The sequence below is a fragment of the Carcharhinus amblyrhynchos genome, chromosome 5, assembly GCF_965287045.1.
Source record: "Carcharhinus amblyrhynchos chromosome 5, sCarAmb.v2.hapA, whole genome shotgun sequence".
Taxonomy (NCBI): domain Eukaryota; kingdom Metazoa; phylum Chordata; class Chondrichthyes; order Carcharhiniformes; family Carcharhinidae; genus Carcharhinus; species Carcharhinus amblyrhynchos.
This window is the reverse complement of record NC_137328.1, coordinates 91,764,587-91,785,525: the sequence shown is the minus strand read 5'-3', so window position 1 is coordinate 91,785,525 and position 20,939 is coordinate 91,764,587. Positions and strand designations below refer to the sequence as shown.

General features: G+C 41.9%; 1 protein-coding gene across 2 annotated transcripts in view; it reads right to left on the bottom strand.

Moving 5' to 3' along the window:
* hapln1b (hyaluronan and proteoglycan link protein 1b) overlaps positions 1–17,887 on the bottom strand; it is a 108,565-nt gene extending 90,678 nt beyond the window's left edge. The window contains exon 1 of one of the 2 annotated variants that reach the window (XM_080189176.1): positions 17,800–17,887. The gene's annotated coding sequence lies outside the window, so the exon portion shown is untranslated. Of the gene's footprint in view, positions 1–17,671 lie in introns of both variants that reach the window. The other variant, XM_080189175.1, reaches the window with a different exon arrangement.
* Between the last annotated feature and the right edge of the window lie 3,052 nt (positions 17,888–20,939).

Here is a 20,939-nt window from a genome sequence, read left to right as displayed (position 1 = left end):
AGGGGCAGAGCCCCAAATGTTAGTGGTGTTTGCTACCAAATAAATCTGTTGGACTTTAACCTGGTGTTGTGAGACTTCTTACTGTGTTTACCCCAGTCCAATGCCAGCATCTCCACATCATGACATCCCCCGTGGCCAGACAGAAATTAAAAATTTGTGTCAGGCCCTCTGCAATTTCTTGCCTTGCCTCCCGCAGCAGCCTGGAATGTAATTCATCTCAGCCAGGGAATTTTTCCATTTTTTAGCCTGTCAGAGACTCAATACCTCCCCATTTCTTATTTCAAGCTATGCAAGTTCCTCATAGTCCCTTTTCCTGAATTCTGTACCTATGTACTCCTTTTCTTGAGTTAAGACCAAAGAGTGGTATTCATTTAACATCCTTCCAATCTCCTGGGGCTTCACACATTGATTGCCCCCTTGATCGCTAATGGGCCCTATTCTTTCCCTGGTTAACCTCTTCCCTTTAAGATATTTATAAAATATCTTAGGATTCTTTGTAATCCTGTTCGCAAGAACTTTTTCATGCCCCCTTTTTGCTCTTCCAATTGCTTTCTTAAGTTCCCTCTTCCAATATTTCCTTAGGGCCACAGCTGAATTGATCCCTTTGGACATACTAAAAGCGTTTCTCTTCTTCGTCATCCAGTCCTGAAGTGTTCTAGACATCAAGGGTTCCCTGAACTTATTGCTCCTACATTTCCCCCTAAAGTGTACTCTCGCCAGCTCCTATTTGAATGCCGCCCCCCCCCCCCCCCCCCAACTGCTCTGCAGTAGACTTACCCACAAGGAGCTGTTCCCTGTCAACTTTGGCCAGATCCTGCAATATTTTAATAAAATCTGCCTTCCTCCAATCCAAAATCTTCTTTTGCAGGTCATCTTTCTCCTTGTCCACAACAAATTGGAACCATACTGTGTTGTGGTCACGCACTAAAATGCTTCCCCACTGCCACATTGAACACTTATCTGGCTTTATTCTTCAGAATCAGATTCAGCCCTGCACCATTCCTTGTTGGACCTTCTACATATTGATACAAAAAAAACTCCCCTGGATACATTTCAAGAAATCTGTCCCCTCAAAACCCTTAACACTATGACTATTCCAATTTATGTTCAGAAAGTTGAAAAGCTTAATATAATTACTTGATTATTGCTCCTACACACCTCTGTCAATTGATAACATATTTACTCCTCTATCTCCCACTCACTCTTTCGGAGCCTACAATACACTCCCATTAACGTGGCTGCCCCCTTTATATTCCTAAGTTCTACCAACAAAGCCTCATTTGAAGATCTGACCATGATATCATCTCTCTTTAAACTTTATTTATTAGCATCACAAGTAGGCTTACATCAATACTGCAATGAAGTTTTTTTGAAAATCACCTTGTCATCACACTCTGGCACCTGTTCCAGTACACTGAGGGAGAATTTAGGATGGCCCATGCACCTGACCAGCAAGTCTTTTGTCTAAAGATCCAAGACCCTAAATATTGAGATGCAAGTCCTGCCCTTTTTCAACCATGTTTTTGTGATAGAAACAATATCATACTTCCATGTGTCATTCCACACCTTTAACTCATCAATCCTACTTATTATTTGCCTAACATTAAAGTCTTCTTCCCCTTGTTACTTCTTACCTCCACCCATTTGGATTCTACGTTTTCTGATCCACGATCATTTCTTGCTATTGCATTTATCCCATCTCATACGAACAAAGCTATCCCACAACCCTCTCCTTGCAGCCTATCCTTATGAAAAGTCACATGCCCCTGAGTATTTAGTTTCGTGTTTTGATCTCCTTATAACCATTACAGAAATGTGGTTACAAGATCATACAATTTAACCTCAATTTGTGCCGCTAATTCACAGTAGGTCGGTTAGCTGCACTAGCCTGTACACTATTCAATCTGATCTTGGCTGGTCTGCAACCACATATCTGTCTTTGAACTTAAAACCTCTGATTCTTGAGAAGGATATATCAGCCTTGGAGTGTTTATAGTGCAGATTCATGATACCACAGCCTCATTTCTCTCTATCCTTATGAGAATCGTCCTTTGTGTCTGCCCTGATATATGAAAACAAGTCATTACTGAATGTTGGAAAAGGTAAATTTTGATCATTAAAAGCCATGTTTAAATATTTATTTTTAAATTCATTTTCAGTAACCCATGTAGAATTATGTGAATCCTCCCGAGCTCTATTACGATGTCCAGCCTTAAACTTCCCACATGATAACAGTGTCTACACTTCAAAAGTATTTGTTTGGCAGTTAAGAGCTTTGGGATGTCTTGTCAATATAAATGCAAGTCTCAGAAAGTCTTTTTTTAGATTTCTTTTCTTACCCTCTGGGAACTCATCTAACCCTGGCTTGTTGTTAATCCCTTGCTTCTTTGTCCCACCATTGGTGGAAATGTCATCATCCCTCCAGGCCCTAAATTTTGGAATTCCTCTCTAAATTTCTCTTGCTCTCCACCTCTTTCCTCTCCTATAAGATCACACAAAGGTAGGGCCAGGACTGGCAGTGCAATATTCTGAGCGAAACAGGAATGGGGTGTGAAAGAGGAGGTGGAGGTGGTGTTGCAATATTGATCAAGGGTCAATTACTGCAGTCAGGAGGAATGATGTCCAAGAAGATTCCTCAAATGAGACTATATAGGTAGAACTTAGAAACAAAAAGGGGGCAATTGCTGGGAATGGATTATAGACTGCCAAACAGTCACAGGTGATAGAAGCGTAGATAGGTCAACAAATCTCTGAGAATTGTAAGAATAATAGGGTGATAATAGTATAGGGGATTTCAATTTCCCCAATATTAACAGTGGTAGTCAAAGTATGAAAGACTTAGAGGGGATGAAGTTCTTAAAATGCATCCAGAAGAGCTTCTTATGCCAATAGATAGAAAGTGCTACAAGAGAGAGGGTGGTACTGGATCTAGTTTTAGGGAATGAAACTGGACAAGTGGTATAAGTTTCAGTGGGGGAGCATTTTGTTGGCAGTGACCATAACTCAGTACGATTTAAGGTAGTTATGGAAAGGGACAAAGATGGACCAGAACTAAAGTGGGAATTAGGGGAGGGCTAATTTTAAAGGATATGACAGGATCTGGCCAAAGTTAGCTGGGTGCAGCTACTTGTCGGAAAATCTACACCAGAGCAGCGGGACTCATTCAAAAAGAAAATAGAGAGGATCCAGGACCAACATATTCCCATGAAAGTGAAGGATGGGAGCCATAAGTTCAGAGAATCCTGAATATCAAGGGATATCGAGGGTTTGATAAGGATAAAAAGGAAGGCTTATGGCAGATACTGAGGGCTCACAACAGCCCTCAGAGGAGTATAGAAAGTGCAGGGGGTTACTTAAAAAATAAATCAGGAGAGCGAAAAGGGGGCATGAAAAAAAACTGGCCGGTAAAATAAAGGAACATCCAAAGGTGTTTTAAAAGTATATTGAGGTCAGGAGAATGGCCAGGGAAAGAATACGGTCCATTAGAGACCATGTGGAAATTTATGTGTGGAGCTGGAAGAAGTAGGTGAGGTTTTAAATGAGTACTTTGCATCTGCATTCACTATGATGTATAGAAATCAGGGAAGAGTATTGTGTACTTACATTGAGAGGGAGGAGACATTAATGGTTTTAACAAGTCTGAAAGTGGATAAATCACCAGGCCCAGATGAGATGAACCCAGGCTGTTATGAAAAGCAATTGCAGAGACTCCGACAATAATTTTCCTATCTTCTCTGGCCAGGTGACGTGCCAGAGGACTGGAGGACAGATAATAGAACATAGAACATAGAACACTACAGCACAAACAGGCCCTTCAGCCCACAAGTTGCGCTGATCATATCCATACCTACCAGGCCTATCTATAACTCTCAATCCCATTAAGTCCCATGTACTCATCGAATGTTGTACTATTATTCAAGAAGGGAAGTAGGGAAAATCCAGGAAATTTCAGACCAGTAAGTCTAACTTCAGTTGATGCAAACTTCAGTAAGGCTTTTGAAAATGTGTCAGATCAAGAAGGTGAAAGCCCATGAGATCCATATCAATTTGGCAAACAGGATCCAAAATTAGCTCAGTGGCAGGAGGCAGCAGGTGATGGTCAAAGATTGTTTTTGTGACTAGAAACCAGGGTCCGTAGGGGTTCCACAGGGATCATTGCTGGGTCTCTTGCTGTTTGTAGTGCACATTAATAATCTGGACATAAATGTTGGAGGTATGATTAGTAAGTTCACAGATGACACAAAAATTAATGGTGTGGTAAATAGTGAGGAGTAAAGCCTTAGCTTGCAGACTGATACAGATTGGCTGGTTAGATGGGCAGAACATTAGCAAATGGAATTCAACCCTGGAAAGTGTGAGGTAATGCATTTTGGGACGACTAATAAGGCACTGGATCTTGGTGCACGTGTCTATAGATCTCTGAAGACAGCAGGACAGTTGATAAGATGGTCAAGAGGCATATAAGGTCATTTCCTTTATTAGCCGAGGCATTGAATATAAGGACACAAAGGTTATGATGGAGCTGTATATAACACTAGTTAGGCCACAGCTGGAATACCGCGTGCAGTACTGGTTGCCACACTATAGGAAAGAACTGATTGCACTAGAAATGATGCAGAGGAGATTCACCAGCATATTGTTTGGACTGGAGCATTTCAGCTATAAGGAGAGAGTGGATAGGCTGGGGTTGTTTTCCTTGGATCAGAGAAGGCTGAGGGGGGAATGTGATTGAGGTGTACAAAATTATGAGGGCATAGATAAGATGAATAGGGAGAAACTTTTCCCCTTAGCAAAGGGATAACTGGGGGCATAGATTTAAGTTAAGACGCAGGAGGTTTATAGGATATGTGAGGAAAAATTTCTTCAGCCGGAGTGTGGTGAGAATCTGGAACTCACTGTCTAAAAGGGTGGTAGAGGCAGGAACCCTCACAACATTGAAAATGCATTTAGATGAGCATTTGAAATGCCAGAGCACATAAGACTACAAGTCAAGTGCTGGAAAATGGGATCAGAATAGATAGGTGCTTGATGGATATAATGGACCAGAGGGCCTCTTTCTATTCAGTAAACCTCTCTGGCTCTAAGATGCTCCTTAAAACCTAATTACTTGAGCAAATGTGTCTCGTTTAGCCCCAAGTCCATTTTTTTCTGATTACAAACTCTAACCAAATAGATTCTATCATTGATCCCTCCAGGACTTCTTCCTCCCCAGCACTAAAATATTGTCCATAATCGGTCCAGCTATCCTGTCTCCTCTCTTTCTTTCCCTATCTTTCCTGAACACCTTGTTTTCAGTAATATTTAGTACACAATCTTATACTTCTTTATGCCAGGTCTCTGTTATCACCAAAGCATCACATTCACAAGTGGTTATCTACACCTGCAGATTATCAACCTTATTTCCACAATTTATGCACTTAGATAGATTCAATTTAATCTGAATAGAGCTCTTACTTTGAATAGCACTCTTACTTTGCCCCATTACTGTTTCTTGCTCTCATGCTATCTGTTGCTCCCAAATCTTTGTGAACCTTGTTTCTCCCTCATAATGTTACATCCTAATTCCCAGCCCCATCAAGTTATTCTAAACTCTCCCCAATAGCATTAGCAAACCACCTCAGAAATGCATCAGTTGCAGCCCTATTGAGGTGCAACCTATTTAGCTGTATCGATCTCACTGACCCAAAACTGTTCCCAATGTCCCACGAATCAATAACTCTTCTTCCTGAACCATCTCTCCATCCACACATTCATCTTTTTCCCCTTTTTTTCTGTTCCTATATACATTCACTCCTGGAGTGATGCAGACTTTTGAGGTCCTGCTTGCAAAATTTCTTCCTAGCTCCTTAAAATCTGATGCAGGACCTCATTCCTCTTTCTATGTATGTTAATGGTACCAATATGTTCCATAACCTCTCTCCTCAGAGTGCTCTACAAGCCATTCACTAGCATTTTTGTCCCTAGCCCTGGGGCCAACATACCATCCTGGAATCACATCTTCAGCCCCAGAGGGGCTGCCTGTACCCCAAACAATAACTTTCCTCAGCTCCTGTCTCTGCAACTGGATCCTTAACCTCCTAACTCACAGACCGTAATCAGTAGGGATAGGCAACAACACCCCCTTCATGATCACCCTCACCACCAGTGCCCCACAAGGCTGTGTCCTCAGCCTCCTACTGTACGCCTTATACACCTATGACTATGCGGCCAAATTCCCCTTCAACTCGATTTTGAAGTTTGCTGATGACACCACTGTAATAGGTTGGATCTCAAACAACGAAAAGACGGAGTACAGGAATGATACAGAGAATCTGGTGAACTGGTGTGGCAACAATAATCTCTCCCTCAATGTCAACAAAATGAAAGAGATAGTCATCGACTTCAGGAAACGTAGTGGAGAACATGTCCCTGTTTACATCAATGGGGATGAAGTTTTTTAGTGTTCAGATCTCCAACAACCTGTCCTGGCTCCCCCATGCCAACACTTCAGTTAAGAAGGCGACTTCCACATTTACTTTCTCAGAAGACTAAGGAAATTTGGCATGTCCGCCACAACTCTCACTAATTTTACAGGTGCACCATAGAAAGTATTCTTTCTGGTTGTTTCAACAGCTTGGTATGACTCCTGCTCTGCCCAAGGCTGCAGGAAACTACAAAGAGTCATGAATGAAGCCCAGTCCATCATGCAAAACAGCCTCTCATCCATTAACTCTGTCTACACTTAACTGCTGCCTCGGCAAAGCAGCCAGCATAATTAAGCACCCCATGCACCCTGGACATTCTCTCTTTCACCTTCTTCCGTCAGAAAAAAGATACAAAAGTCTGAGGTCATGTACCAACCAACTCAAGAACAGCTTCTTCCCTGTTGCCATCACACTTTTGAATGGACCTACCTCACACTGAGTTGATCTTTCACTACATCTTAGCTATGACTGTAACACTACATTCTGCACTCTCTCCTTTTCTCCTCTATGAATGTTATGCCTTGTCTGTATAATGTGCAAGGAACAATATTTTTCACTGTATGCTAATACATGTGACAATAATAAATAAAATCAAATAAAATCAAAACCTATCACTACTGCTTTTCCAGTCTTAGTCCTGCTCCCCTTTACAGCTGGGTCACATTGTGGCATTGCTGGCTTGGCTTTGGCTGCATTCCCCACTCCCCAACCCAAAACCCAACTCGATCTCACCGGAAGTCAGAGCTGAATAGCAGTTAGAGAATGAGATGCACTCAAGGTACTCTTGCACTAGCTGACTGCCAGCCTGCCCTTATAATGCAGAATGACCATCTCACAATGATAAAAAATGGAGAGGAAGTTCTACAACTGACATCACTTCATAGTTTCCCAGGAGATGAGAAACATCCTGAATTTCCACAAATTGCAGGATGCACATTCCATAGGTGTCCTGCCACCCTTCCACTTAGCTAAGTTAACAGAAAGAATCTTAAATATTAAAGAAAAGAAGCACTCACCAATCAACACATCCTCTTGTGGTGTTAACACTTCTTTATTACCCCTTCCCCCTTCACACTTGCTCTCCCTTATCTTTGGAATATCTGATACAATGAGTATTGTTTTTAATTGGCTTTCTTGATTTATATTAAGACTGCAGAAGTATTGGTACCAGGACAATAGAAAGTGACTGCAGAATATTATTGGCCTCAACTGGACAAATAGATGAATAAGAACAGAACTAGCTGAGGACAGGTCATTTCAGGACTACTGCATGGTAGAGGAAGCGACTTGGAGGAGGATATTGTGGTCAGCCATGGAAAAGACTGCATATGCAGGTCATGAAGAATGAGAGCCACAATCAAAAAAATCTCAGTGAATGCTATTTGTAAATTACATTAGGCCTATTTTAGTGAGGTTTTGGTGAAGTGATTATGGATTTGCAGAAAAGATGATTATGGGTATGAGAGGATATGGTAACCCCTAATTTTAAAATAGTGTCCCCTAGTTCTGGATCCACATCCACCTTGTCAAGACCATTTAGGATCTTTTAAACTTCACTGAAGTCACTGTTGAATCCAGTGGAAACAGGCCTAGACTGTTCAAGCTACCCTCAAGACCCTCATTTATTCCACATATCAATCTAGTAAACTTTCTCTGAAAATGCCTCCAATGCATTTACATCCTTCCTTAAATAAGGAAACTAAAACTGCACACAGTATTTGTGGTGTGGTCTCACCAGCACCCTGTACAACTGAAGCATGACATCTTTACATTTATGTTCAAATCCTTTCATATTAAAGAATAACATTCCATTAGCCTTCTTGATTACATGCTGCACTTGTATACAACTTTATTTGACTTACGTACGCAAACACAGATCACTCTACACCTTGGAATTCTGCAGTTGTTCTCAATTTAAGTAATACTCCTTTTAATCTTCCTGCCAAAGTGAACAACTTCATATTTTGCCACAATATATTCTATCTGCTAGATTTTTACCCATTCACTCAATCTATCTAGATCCTCCTGGAAACGCCATACCTCTTCTTCATGACATACTTTCCTACCTATCCTTGTATCATCTGCAAATTTAGCCACCATGCCTTTGTTCTCCTCATCTCAGTTATTGAAGTAAATTGCAAAACTGCAAATTCCTCTCTCGCATAGATGTCCCAAACCCTGGCCCCAGGCAGATAACACAGCCATCTTGCTCTTTGTTGTAGAGAATAGTGCCTATATCTCTCAATATATTGTCTCCTACTATCACTACATTTTTTTGCTTCCCACACTCAAACGTTTTCCTATACCCCAGTGCCATGGTCAGTTTCCTCATCCACCTTACAGCCCCCACTCTAATTCAAATAAGCTCAGGGAACCTCAAACACATTAGGGCAATTGCAGAGGCTCATATTTCGGCACTCCTGCCCTCTGGGTCCCCATATCTGCCCCACTCTCAGTCTTTCTTCTATCCCTGACCACTGACAAAAACAGCAGACTCCATCCGAAATAACGTGACTGCCTCCTAGTACAAAGCGTCCAGGTAACATTCCTTCTGTGACGTGTCACAGTGTCTGGATCTCAGCCTCCAGCTCAATAACTTGGAGTCAAAGTTCCTGAAGCTGCAAACATTTACTGCAAACGTGTTTGCCCTGGATCACATGCTGCAGTCTTGGCATGGTTAGCTAAGGCCACAAGTCTTCAGTCCAATTGTCTGGCTATAGTTGGAGTCTATAGCCTTTACTACATCCAGCGCTTTCAACTATTTTTTGAGCAAATTGAACTGACTAAGAAGCAGCATCTCTGATGCTGGGGATTTCATAAGATGTTGAGATGTATCACCCACTCAGCACTTCTGCCTGAAGATGGTTGCAAATTCTTCAGCCTTGTCTGTTCCACTGATGAGCTGGATTCACCATCCTTGAGGATGGGGATGTTTTTGGAGTCTCCTCCTTTTGTCAGTTGTTCAATTATTCACTACCATTCATGACTAGATGTGGCACGAGTACAGAGCTTTGAGTTGATCTATAGCATGCTGCTTCAGCTCTTTATCATGTTTGTCATCCTGTGTTGTAGCTTTACATGGTCAGCATCTTGTTTTTAGATATGCCTGGCTCAACAGCTGACCTGCTGTCCTACTTTCCTCATTGAACCAGTGTTGGTCCTCTAGCTTGTGAAGAACATAAGGACATAGGAGCAGGAGTAGACCATTCAGCCCCTTGAACTTGCATTGCCACGTAACTAGATCATGGCTGATTTTCTAACTCAACGCCATCTTCCTGCACTATCCCCATTTCCCTTGATGTTGTTGGTATCTACAAATCTCTGCTTTGAACATGATCAATGACTGAGTCTAACAAGCCCTCTGGGGTAGAGAATTCCAAAGATTCACCACTCTTTGACTAAAGAGCCAACTGCAGCAAAACATTCTTACTGTGATAGATATAGGACAGATTCAGAGGTAGGTTCTTTACTCAGAGAGTATTAAGAGCGTGTAATGCCTTGCCTGCAATAGAAGTGGACTCGCCAACATTAAGGGCATTTAAATGGTCATTGGATAATCATATGGATAATATTGGAATAGTGTAGGTTAGATGGGCTTTAAATTGGTTTTCACAGGTTGGCGCAACATCGAGGGCCGAAGGGCCTCTACTGCGCTGTAATGTTCTTTGTTCTATGTTCTATGTTCTATTCCTGTACTCAAAGTCCCTTGCAATAAAGGCAAACACATTCCTAATTGCTTGTTGCATCTGCATGTTAGATTTCAGTGACTTATGAACAAAGACACCCAGGTCGCTTTGACATCAATATTTCTCAATCTCTCCCCGTTTTAAGAAATCCTCTGCATTTTGGTTTTTCCCAAAATGTATAGCTTCACATTTTTCTTCGTGATATATCATCTGCTAATTTCTTGCCTACTCACTGAGTCTGTTTAAATCTCCTTGAAACCTTTTTGCATTCTCCTCACAATTCACATTCCCAACTATTTTTTTTTGTCATCAGAAAACTTGGAAATATTGGGCTGAATTCTCCGGCCTCCCAGCTATGCGTTTCCCGCCGAGGAAAATGGCACGTTGTTTGCTAGTGGCGGGATTGTCTAGATCCACCATTGTCAATGGGAATTCCCATTGATGTCACCCCATGCTAATGGGAAACTCATGATGGGATGAACGGTCGGAGAATACCGACCATTACGTTTGGTCCCCAAATGCAAATCATTGAGATAGATTGCTAGTATTGGCACAGTGAGGGATATGCCAGGCTCTAAGGTTACAGATTGTGGTTGAATACAATTTTGAGGCTGCTGAGTTCCTGAAATGCCTCATAAGTGCCCAGTTTTGTGTTCTCCCATCTATTTCCATCCCATTTAGCACAGTGGCTGTCTTCAGGTGTTAAGATGGGACTTTGTCTCCACGAGGACTGTATGCTGATCATTCCAACTAAAATTATCATGGACAAATATATTAGTGAGGTCAAGTAGGTTTTTCCTTCTTGTTGGTTATCTCAACATCTTGTTTCTATGCATTCTGGCAGATATCATCTTCAAGGCTTGGCCAGCTCAGTCAGTAATGGTGCTACCAAAACATTATTGATGATGGACATTGAAGTTCCCCACCCAGGGTACATCTTGTGCTCTTGCTATCTCAGTGCTTCTTCCAATTAAACATGGAGGGACCCTTATTCGACAGGGAGGGCAATACGTGATAATCTGCAGGACAGTTCTTTGGCTATGTTTGACTTGTTGCTATGAGATTTTATGGGGGTCTAGAGTTGAGGACTCCCCCTCAACTGTATCTCACTCTGACACCATCTCTGGTGTGACTATCCTGCCAGTATAATAAGACATACCTAGGGCTTATGATGGAGGAATCTGGGATGTTAGCTGTGTGGTATGAATCAGTGAATTTGACCCTATCAAGATGACATACTATCTTCCTCCACCTTCTGTGGGGAGAAAGCTACAGAAGTCTGAGGTTACTTACGAACCGACTCAAGAACAGGTTTTTTCCTGCTGCTGTCAGATTTTTGAATGGGCTTACCTTGTACTAAGTTGATCTTTCTCTATAACCCAGCTATGACTGTAACACTGCATACTGCACTCTCTCCTTTCCTTCTCTATGAATAGTATGCTTTGGCTGTATAGCGTACAAGAAACAATACTTTTCACTGTATAGTAATAGATGTGACAATAATAAATCAAGTCAAATCAAATCAAATTAAGGACAAAGCAACTAGCTTGATTGGCACTCTATCCAACACCATAAGCATTCATTCTCTCCAGCACTAGCGCACAGTGGCAGCAGAGTATGTACCATTTATAAGGTACACTGCTACAATTTTCCAAGGCTCCTTCAAAAGCATGTTTCAAACCTGCAATCGCAATCACTTAGAAAAACAAGGCCACCACATGCATGTTCCCCTCCAAACAACACATGGTCCTGACTTGGAAATATGTCATCATTCCTTCATTATCAATGTGTCAGAAACTGGAACACCTAATGTATACCTACATTACCTGGACTGCAGCAGTTCAAGAAGTCATACACCACCATCTTTCGTGAAGGGTAGGTCGTGCCTCACAAACCTTATCGAGTTCTTTGAGAAGGTGACCGAGGAGGTGGATAAGGTAAAGCAGTTGACGTGGTGTATATGGATTTTAGCAAAGCATTTGATAAGGTTCCCCATGGTAAGCTCCTGCAGAAAATACGGATGCATGGGATTGAGAGTGATTTAGCAGTTTGGATCAGGAATTGGCTAGCTGATAGAAGACAGAGGGTGGTGGTTGATGGGAAATATTCAACCTGAAGTTCAGTTACAAGTGGTGTACCGCAGGGATCTGTTTGGGGCCACTGCTGTTTGTCATTTTTATAAATGACCTAGATGAGGGTGTAGAAGGATGGGTTAGTAAATTTGCGGATGACACTAAAGTCGGGGGAGTTTTAGACAGTGAGGATGGATGTTACAGTTTGCAGAGGGACATAGATAAGCTGCAGAGCTGGGCCGAGAGGTGGCAGATGGAGTTTAATACGGAAAAGTGTGAGGTGATTCACTTTGGTAATAGTAACAGGAGTACAGAATATAGGGCTAATGGAAGGACTCTTGGTAGTGTTGACGAGCAGAGAGATCTCAGTGTACATGTGCATAGATCCCCGAAAGTTGGCACCCAGGTTGATAAGGTTGTTAAGAAGGCGTATGGTGTGTTAGCTTTTATTGGTAGAGGGATTGAATTTCGGAGCCGTGAGGTCATGTTGCAACTGTACAAAACTCTGGTGCGTCCACACTTGGAGTATTGCAGACAGTTCTGGTCGCCGCATTAAAAGAAAGATGTGGAAGCATTGGAAAGGGAGCAGAGGAGGTTTACCAGGATGTTGCCTGGTATGGTGGGAAGGTCTTATGAGGAAAGGCTGAGGGACATGAGGCTGCTTTCGTTAGAGAGAAGGAGGTTAAGAGGTGACCTAATTGAGGCATGCAAGATGATCAGAGGATTAGATAGGGTGGACAGTGAGAGCCTTTTTCCTCGGATGGTGTTGGCTAACACCAGGGGACATAGCTTTAAATTGAGGGGTGATAATTATAGGATGGGTGTCAGAGGTAGGTTCTTTACTCAGAGGGTAGTAAGGGCGTGGAATGCCCTGCCTGCAGCAGTTGTGGACTTGCCAACTTTAAAGGCATTCAAATGGTCATTGGATAGGCATATGGATGACATTGGAATAGTTTAGGTTAGATGGTCATTAGATTGGTTCCATTGGTTGGCGCAACATCGAGGGCCGAAGGGCCTGTACTGCACTGTAATGTTCTATGTTCTACCTTCTCAAGGGTAATGACGGATAGGCAATAAATGTTGGTCTTACGAAACCCACCCGTATCCTATGGACAAACAAAAAAAGTCCTTGTTTTTTTGAAAAAGGGAAGTTTTTGTATCTACTGGCTGGAATCCTGACTAATGCCACTTGATGGCAGCATTAACTCCATTTCAACATCTGCAACCCTTCAGAAATTCTCGCTGCCTGAGGGTTTCTGAATGTTCAGTTCACAAGACGCTCTGTAAGACAAATCCCAGCCACTGCCGAATGAGAGATTTACAAGAACACATTGAGTATTTTGCCAAAATTAGAATTACAGCCATCAACCTATTATATGATCACACAATTTAACATCAAATTACAAGCTTTTTTTTCTATATGGATGCTACATGAATTACATCATGCAGATAGCTGAACAATTTAACTGTTCACAGCCCCGAGTCTTTTTTGCCTTTTGGAGGACAAATATTAAGGAATGAAAAGCGAAATCTCAAGCTTGGATGATTTGTTAGTGTTTATACTACCGTCCAAATGAATTTCCAAATAGGACAAAATCAGAAATAATGAGTGATTAAATAATTAAAGCAATATTCAACTCAAGTATGTCTGAAAATAATTGATAACGTTGGGGCACAGAGTTTTTTCCATGAATCATGCAAGCTGGGTTCTACGCTGCAATTAATGCCAGTAATTATGCTTTTGTATTTCAACTTGACAACCCCATTAATAATTTAAATGATTAGACAGAACACGTAGCTAAATAGTGAAGACTGTTACACAATATGACACACAGATACACTTATATACTTAATGTGCTGCCAGGTTTGATTCGATTGCCCAAATAAAAGGCTGGATGATATTAAACTGTTAGTGCTACTTTTCAATCAGGTTTGAGTGTAAAGCAAGATATGCCCACGCCATCTTGAAATATTGCAAGAATCCTGCAGTAAAAATAGATTAGGTTCAAAATCTTTTTCAGCATGCATTAAATTAGCATTTACATCTACAGCAGCTAAATGTCAGAAAGAAAAACTGTTTCATGTTTATGTTGAACTTTACTGGTGAACTTAAATACTAGTGACATGTAAGTTATTTTAAAAAATTAATTTGAAATCAACGGAAAGTCCAACCTGAAATTGACTGTCCTATCAGTTTTGAAACATATAGTGCAACATACCTTGTAATGTTTCAAGTTGTGCATCTAACACCAGACTGTATAATGCATTGAAATAGAATCATAGGATGGTTATAGCACAGAAGGAGGCTATTCAGCCCATTTTGGCTGTACTGGCCCTCTGCAGGAGCAATTCACCTAATGCAATAGGGTTAATGCAGAAGGAGCTGACAATGCAATAATAAGGAAAGCCTTCATGTACATTACATTTCTTGCTGTTTGCAAACGAAATTGCATATCAATATAAAGGTAATCATAAAAATGCAAAGTACTCTGCTATCCTTCTGATTTTAATGTCATGTTGTCAAAATATAATTACTCAAAAGTTTTTGCTTTTAATGCAATGGAGCAGAGTGTTTTTTTTCCAAAAATATTCCTGGATATATTTAAGAATGGTAGCTTTGTGCAGTTTGATTAATATAGCTGAAAATGAGTTTATCACAATAAGTAAGCAGGTTTAATTCCCGTATCTCATTCACCACCTTCCAGTATCCAATTTTAATTATTTGGAATAATTTCAGAAAAAAGCTATTGCGAACCATTACTGTAACTGACAGTAGTCAGTTTTTTAAGTTAAAAATAAACAAGGACCCTATTGATGCTCCAGAGCCTTAAAAAGCCCATATCTTTTAGAGTTTTCTTGATAGTCTGCAAATGGTGCAATTAGTGGAAATTCCGTGAAATTAATTAAACCTGGAAGTGCAACCTAGTTTGTGGACCATTCTAACTTCCAGTCCAAAATTTTGTAGTAAATGTGATTCATGATGAATGTAAGCTTGTGCTTGAAATTTCATAATCTTTAGTGCTAGTTTAGTTGGTTTATGACAGATTGTGCAACCCTGGCTCCAGTATAGTAACTATACACAAATTGTCATTCTTAGCTCATCAGTTTGCTCTACTTTATTTGATGCTGATGTTATGGTGTTCTGTTCACACAGTGGTTAGTGCTCTGTGCTGTGGTCACAATCACCTTGACTTGAATCGAAGCCATGGCATAGAATGTTTTAACTTTCAAAAGGGGATTGGATATGCACTTGGAAGGGGAACAAAAAACAATGCAGGTCTGTAGGGGAAGAACAAGGGTGTGGTGGGATTAACTGATTAACTCTTTCAAAGAGTTGGCACAGGCCGAATGGACCCCTTCTGTTCAGTGAGAATTGATTTCTCCATCTGACAGTATGTTACCTTCAGGCGATATTCTGGGTGGAATCAGCGAGCAAGGCATCCCAAAACACTTTGCAGAACAACTTTTAGGGACATTTACCAGAGCCAGTGTCCAGATTGTTGAGACACAGGAGTACAGCTGAATCACATTAAAGACTTGAGTTTGGCAAAGAGCCCCAGTATATTCATGTTCCAGCTATTTAATTTCAATTACAACTCTTCTATTATTTAAAAATGTTCTTTCAGAACTTGTGCGTGCCAAAGGTGACTGCACGTGTTGGCATGATATGATCCAACATGAGAGCACATGTTATGCTTGGATCCACATTTTACACTCTGGAGCAGTGATCCTGGATGATACTGGGCCATGATTAGACACACTCGAAATCGGAGTTCTGAACATCAGTGTATTTACTGTAGTCAACTGCCTGAAGCAGAGTACCAAACCCGTGTCATCTTCGCTGGCTGGCAAATTTTAGGAGACACCCCGTTGCGTTGCTCTATAAGCTGGAATCGCTTTGTAAAAAGAAAATAATGCATTGTTCTCACTAACGTTTTACACAGCACAATCTGAAAGAACGAAAATGATAGTATAAACCAACCCCGGACACTTATAGAGGTTGCATCGAAGTGCGATGGTATTAAGTATCGATCAATATGAAGGGGAGGAAAACACTCCCAAGTGATGAGTCTTTTACAGAATGTTTCAATGACCATTAGATGGCGCAGAGCTACCACGGAAAGCATTCACACACCAGACATGTAACACACAACCTCCCATTCATCCGAACAAAGGAGCGCATTATTAATTTACTGGATTCCCTCACACCTTTCTCCGCAATAATTTGCGCAGCGCTGGAAAACGGTCATTTAGCTCCGAAATGTGAAACTCTGTTTCTCTCCACAGAGCTACTGAGTTGACCGACCCCCTTTTTTTGTTTCAGATTTCCAGCGTCCTCGGTATTTTGCTTTAATTTGTTGAGTCGCCCCCTTCTCCCTGCTCATAGAACTGTACACATACTGCAAATAACTTCAGCAAATTAGCAGCTCGCCAATGCCAGGCTTTGCAAGTGAGAGGAGAGGGGGAGCGGTTGGAAATAACGCAGGATGTTAAGTATTTAGGGCTTTTACTGTTTGGTCAGGAGAATTGCTGATGTACTCGTGGAACGGTCAACCACGTCTCGGTAACCGGGAAAACGCAGTGTTTTCTACCAGCTTTTCTTTTTAAACATCTTGATTGTGATCAGTGAGATCTGGGGAGAAAGAAACAGTTTTCACCCGCCCAATGGACACATTCCAAACTTGCAGAACTCTGAATCTGAAGTGTCAGATGACAATGTATCAGTTCTGCTTGACCAATCTCACGGCAATAACAGCCAGCACACTTACACCTAGTGATACCCTTCCTTCTTATCAGAAATACTGATTCTTTAACGTTCAGCATGCAGTCAAACAAAAAAAAGAACTCGTTCATTTTTAATTTTGCAAAACCCACGCGTGTGGACAGGGCTCCTTTAAAGCGAGGAATTTAATAACCAAATCCACATGGCGCAGAAATTCTGCTATTGCAGGCAATCACACCATTAACTATATCTTCCCTATCCATGTTTTTCCCGATTACTGATAGCCCAGAATTTGCCCCGGCCGTGTCCAAAAATCAATGTGCCACCGCCAGTCCCGTGTCTGAAGTAGGACCTGAGCAGAATGGGAACCCTGTCCCAGCGGACAGCACGAACACCAGCATCAATTTCCAATCACCTTGTAACCCTAGACAGGGCGCGGGCCAGCAGTGAGCTTTTCAATCAGCCACTCCTGTACAAAAAATAATATATATTCACTTTAAAAGACTCAATTGATTCTCTTAAATTGCGATCCAAAGGGAGAGAATGCGGCGTTCGCTCAATCACCTGGTTTAGCCGCAAGTTGGCATTTCAGTAACTCTGTGCACTCACTGCAAGTCAAGAGCTGGGAAATATTCCCTCTCCCCTTATCACTATCCCCAACACAACATCATCCCTCTTCTATTGCAAATCAATTCACACTACACTTAACACACTGATCGCACTTACATGACGGCTAGCGCGCAGTTTCAATCCTGCCAGAAGTTTCTAAGAGGACACTTGCTTTCCCCCGAGTTGCAACTGAAAACTCTGAGTCTCTCCGTCCAGAGTGAAGGTACAGACGGGGATGAGCTCACCTTGTTGCCCTCGGTGTTTCTGCTGAGTGGCCGTGTGCTGCTCTGCCTGGTGATGACTTGGGTTCATTTAGGAGGAAGACACTTTTCCCACCAGGAGGAAATAGGCACCACGTCATGAAACAGTTACGCCTGCCAGACTCAGAAATAATCAAGAAACTTAACGGGTAAAGTTTCAAAGTGCCAGAAACTATTGGCGGGAAATGTGGTGCGATCTTTGGTTTTTAATGCAGTTCTTGTCTCCGCCTAGCCAAAAGTAAGTCAAAACTTTTGGGGGGAGGGAGCAAGCAATAGGTAAGCCCAAGAAAGGAAAGTCTTAAGAGATAGTCAGAGACAGACATACTAAGGAACACAGGGGCATTTTATGAGTTCAAACGTGGTTTCTTCAGTGACTGTTTTCCCCCCGGCCTGTTTATTCTGAATTGGTTCCACACTGACAACGGGCGGGGTTGTGTGTCTGCGATGATTAACTTCGGATACCCTGTCACAGTGTGTGGGCTGTCAGTATTTTTTTTATTATTTACCTAGGGATGTAACTGGGCTCCTATATTTAACAGCGTGACCGTTTAATGCAATGTTCCTACCAAAAAAACACCGGACAACATACATACGTTAACAGTCAGGGCTAATAATAAGTGAGGTTTAAGATTCTGTCAGTCTGCCCACGAAGAGGAATTCACTTCATATTTCAGCACAGTGCGCCCTTTGAAAGCAGGCTTTACAAACACACTTTTCATTACATTCCCACTTTAGGCTTGCAATATTCTCCTATGGAGTAACATATTAAACAGACATTCGTGCGGTAACCTCCCTTCTCTCTATCATAGCACTTTTATTTTCAAGAAAATAAACTGAAAATTTGTTCCCTAAGGTTATCCCCTTTGGAAATAAAATATAAGATTTCCGCCCAACTGCTTTGACTGTGCGGCCAAGTCCCGAGGCTTGTGAATTAACTTGGCCTGAGTGTTGATGTGGGTGTTTGAGTTAGGTGCCGGCGACAAGCGGCGCTATTGTCCCCATAGTGACCATTCGCCTCAGGGAACACGCTGTGTGCTGCTGCCTGCAGCCGCTCCCAGAAAGGTCCGAGCTGTCGGAAGGTTTTGGGTTGATGATGCACACGCCCCAGGATTCAGATGTAACACTGGCGGTGAAAAGCCTATGCTCATTCTAATCTGATCAGATCCTGCACAGGAAAGGTTAGCATCTTTCTCAAGACCAGGCTCAACATATTCCACCGTTACCATCCCGAATATGTGCAATAAATTATCGAGTTTTTTTTCCCAGTGGTTTTTTAGGTATGTTTTGGGGGAGTCTTATTATTGATACAGGCTGACTCAATATTATTACTTCTCTCCCCACTGAAAGCTGTTGCAATTCGATTTCTTTTCAAGGGGAAGCTATCTATCTTTTTATCTATATATATTTATGTCTTTTTAAAATATAATGGTATGTCATTTACCCTGAAATCACAACTTATATCAAGACCAGGCGCTCAGGAGTTTCATCCTGTTCGCCTCTGGCAGGAGGCTGTGAGGAAGGTCCCACACAGCGAGGGTCTGTCACAGCCTGGGGCGGGCCGCTCCCTCCAGCCAGCAGCAGAGATGGGGAATTTGAGATAGAAGAGGTTTGGGAATCTGTCACGTCCTCTCACTGTGCTGAACATCAGTGCACTAAGGAGCCACCCCATTAACCAGAGCTTGTCACTGCCACGCTGTTTGATTTGGCTCAGAGCAGGGTGATGGACTAATATTCCTATCTCTACCATAGAGCACAGTAAGAAGTCTGACAACACCAGGTTAAAGTCCAACAGATTTATTTGGAATCACAAGTTTTCAGAGTACTGGTCCTCCATCACTCACTTGATGAAGGAGCAGCGCTCCGAAAGCTCATGATTCCAATAAATCTGTTGGATTTTAACCCAATGTTGTCAGACTTCTTACTCTGTCTATCCTAGAGAACTGTGGAAGATCAACCATTGAGTGTGTTTGATTGATTGATTTCTGGAGACTATGACATCAAGGGATATGGGGATAATGTGGGAAGGTGGTGGTGAGGTAGATGATCAGCCATGATCTAACCTGGTGGAGCAGGCTAGATGGGATGAATGGTCTACTGCTGTTCCTATGTTTCTATATCTGGATTTCAGGGTGCTTGCTACAAGTCTGTCAACTCATAGAATCATAGAGACCTACAGTGCAGAAGGAGGCCATTCGGCCGATCGAGTCTGCACTGACCACAATCCCACGCAGACCCTATCCCCATAACCCCATGCATTTACCCTAACTAATCTTTTTGACATTAAGGGGCAATTTAGCATAGCCAGTCCACCTAACCCGCACATCTTTGGACTGTGGGAGGAAACTGGAGCACTCAGAGGAAACCCATGCAGACACTGGGAGAATGTGCAATTTCCACACAGGCAATGACCCAATCTAGGAAATCGAACCTGGGTCCCTGGCGCTGTGAGGCAGCAGTGCTAACCAATCCAATTTAACTATATACAGGGAGGGGTGTATTTTCTGTATCCCCACGGCATGTTTTTCAGCAGCAAGAGGTGGCCCACTATTGACCGGCACTGGGATTTTCTGGTCCTGCCTCTGTCAATGGGATTTCCCATTGTTTCCACACCCCCTCTCTCCCCACTGCTAGGAAATCTGCGCTGGGGGGTTACCATTAATGGGACCAAAAAATTCCATGCATAGGAAGAGCCAGAAAATCATTCCATATTCTATTTATGTGCACATTTATATACAAGACTGTTAGAAAACATGCTTAACCGTATTGGCTTGCTTTGAGCCTCTAGGGTTGTGGTGATGTTTTATGATATAAATGGAACATTATTTTCATTATGTTAGTAGAAGATTCTATTTGTGCTTTGCAATTTATCGAACACAGGGATTGATATCATGATTCATAACTCCTGTAATGTTCGACTAATTAACCTTATACAGTTGACAAAATTGATGCTACATTTTAGGCTGCTTTCTCTAAATCAAGAGTTTCAGTTTGCTTTAGCTACTGACCTTCATTCTACCATGCACAGAGGGTTTTCTTCAGTGGAAAAAACTGGAGAACAGCAGTACAATTGGGAGAGAATTCACATGTTGTTCTTGTGCGGTTAGCACTTAATAGGAGATAGCTGC